This window comes from Chrysochloris asiatica, unplaced genomic scaffold (assembly GCF_000296735.1).
Source record: "Chrysochloris asiatica unplaced genomic scaffold, ChrAsi1.0 scaffold00080, whole genome shotgun sequence".
NCBI lineage: Eukaryota > Metazoa > Chordata > Mammalia > Afrosoricida > Chrysochloridae > Chrysochloris > Chrysochloris asiatica.
In genome coordinates, this window is record NW_006408598.1 from 8,435,549 (window position 1) to 8,438,603 (window position 3,055).

Consider the following 3,055-nt stretch of genomic DNA (forward strand, 5'->3'; position numbering starts at 1 on the left):
GTTTCATTAATCAAGCTAGTAAACTTGCTTGAGACAATCCAGATAGTTTTCTGTCACCTGGAGCTCCTTTCAAGTTGGCTAACATAGTTGAGTTATGTTGGTTATGTGTAATCCCCAGGCGTTCACATGCTCATTTGTCATAGTTGAGTATATGTTGCGGTTGTTACGTGCTGTCGAGTCGTAACACCATAGCGACCTTATGCACAACAGAACAACCACTGCTGCATCCTGCACCATCCACGCAATCATAGGTGGATTACATCATTGTTACCAATTATTTGTTTCTTGCCCAGTAACAAGCCTTCATCCCCACCCACGGCCATGTGACTATGCTGTGGATGTCCAGTCTTACTCTGAAACTTAGTTTTGGTTAACAGGAAATGGAGAAAAAAATGACACTTGTGTATCCAATCAGAAGTCTTAGAGGCTAGTTCTGCCATTTTTTTCTTGCTTGCTTTCTTGGCACATTAGCAGCAAATCCCAGAATCAGTCTTACAATGAATGGAGAAGTTATGTAGAAAAGGGCCTCAGTTAACACACAAATGACAAGTATGTTGGAATGAGTTTCTCTTTGTTGCCTTGTGTTGGTTCTTTTGAAGAACAGTTTGAGAGATATTTTTCCCCCTAAGCCCTGAGGAGTTATCTTTGCTCTAGTTTTCTATCCCAGAGGGGTTATTACTTTTATCCAAGTTGAGTGATATTTTTTTTGCTTAGCTGTATATAACCTGACTTTGTCTGACCCTGAGTTGCAGCCGCCCTATGAAAAGTATACACCTTGCAGGAGCTAATCAGTATACTATGCATGTGAATGTTTGTAACCTTCCAAGTGAGGACTGGTCACTTCATGGTCCTCATAGGAGGGCCATCTTTGAAATCAATGAAGAGTTTGTGTATGCATGCAGCCAACCCCACAGAGATTTTTTTCAGGCTAGAAGCAGACAGAAATAGGAATAGAGTGAAAACCCCTTAAAAGCTGTAATACCCATGAAGACCTTTAACCCTGCCGGTGGCATTAGGCCTGGAAAGGGGCCCTGAAGCAGAGTCGCTGATAATGGCACGCAGACTGGCCTGTTCTGAGGGGCCTCCCGAAGAGGCCTGTAAGGCCAAGAGGAGCTGAGAGAGCTGTTCTGCACTGGGCAAGGGAGAAAACTTTGTCAACATGCTTCCTGATTCTGATCCCGAGTTGTCCCCTGCTTACTTCCTAAACAGGAGCGTACAAGTCAGGATCAGGATCAATAGGCTACAGCTAGGAATCAGGATCAGGACTTCCAAAACAGGGAGTTTTGGTTTGGTGCTCTAGGATAAGGACTGGACTACTAATCCCAAGATTATTGGTTCAAACCCACCAGCTGCTCCTCAGAAATGCTATATAGGGTTGCTGTGAGTGGGGACTGACTTGATGACACTCACCAGCAGCAACACTTCCTAAATTATCCACTTAAATTGTAGCTACGATCTGTGAGTTCTGTGTGGCCATTACAACAGATTATCAAACCCAGAAGCTAAATCGAGAATACCATGATAGGGACAGCTGATGTCAGACTTAGTAACAAGGCTGGAGAGTGGAGGTCTACCTCATAGGAATCAACTCGGGGTCATTACCCTCCCCCACCTGAAATTGAACAGGTTCTATTGCCACCATTTTACAACAAGAAGTATGAGCAACAAATGAAATAAAATACTTTTAGTTGTAAACCACTGATATTTTGATTCTTTTATTATTGTATCATAGCCTAACAAAAACTGACTTGCATATATTTGAAATATGTGTCAAGGTTTGTAATCCGGGGTAAGCACTGGACTGCTCACCACAAGGTTGGTAATTCAAACCCACCAGCTGTTCTTCAGAAATCCTAAACAGTGTCACTATGAGTCAGAACTGAGTTTTAACGGCACTTAACAACAACGCTAATAAATCTGAAACTCTTAAAACATTGTTCATAGTTTATAACCTACAAGTTACCAAAAGTAAATTTGGGGTGACTGGTTGCCTCTCAAGGAGCCCTGGTAGTATGGTGGTTAAGCACTCGGTGCTGACAGGTCAGAGGTTACAACCCAAATGCTACTTCACCGGGGAAAGATCAGGCTGTCTATGTCTGTAAACATTGATGGTGACGGTGGTGGTGTGCTGTGGAGTTGGTTCTTACTCATAAAGATGCTGCATAGGATTTCCAAGGCTGTAAATCTTTATAGGAGCAGAAAACCTCATCTTTCTCCCGCAGAACAAATGGTAGTTTTGAACTGCTGACCTTGAGGTTAGCGACCTGATTCGTAACAACTACGCTACCAGAGTCCCTTTCCATAAAGATTACAACCTTGGAAACCCTATGGGGGCAGATCTGCTATGTCCTTAGAGGGTCATTATGAGTTGGTATGACTCTTTGTTTGGTTTGCCCCTTACTTAGGTGGTTATGGTCCTGACATATGTAGTAGTGATTAAGAACATAGATTCTGTCTCTGGGAAGTTACTGAACTTGTCTTAGTATTCTCCTCGTGATGATTAATAGTATCTACTTGAGAGATTTGTTGTCTGACTAAAATATAAAATACTGTATGTACAAAATTAAACACAGTGCAAGACTCATAGCAACGCACTCACCAAATAGCAACTGTAATTCTTGCTGTTCTAGAACAAAAGCCCATTCTTTGAATAAGATTTGATTGTAATACAGTTCTTGTGAATTTCATGGCCAAGTTCAACACAAGTATTATTAAAACATGCCCTTTGAGGATACAATCTGAGTATTCCAACTCTGAAGTCAAACTATTTTGTGCCCTGTGGTCTTCTCCATCTCATCCCTAAATGCTTGATGCTCATTCCTGTCAGCTCTGTATGCAAAGCCTGAGGGATGTCATGTAACAGCATGTTCATCAAGAGATAAGCTTTGCAATTTAATGAAGAGAAACTTTTTATGACTTCAGCTGTGCTTGGTTTTTATTATTTCCCAGACTGTATTCAAGCTATGGCTTAGTCATAAAAGTAAACAGTTGCTGCTATTATCTCTTCTAGATGGAAAAACAGGATACGAAATGTTAACTAACTTACTACAGACTC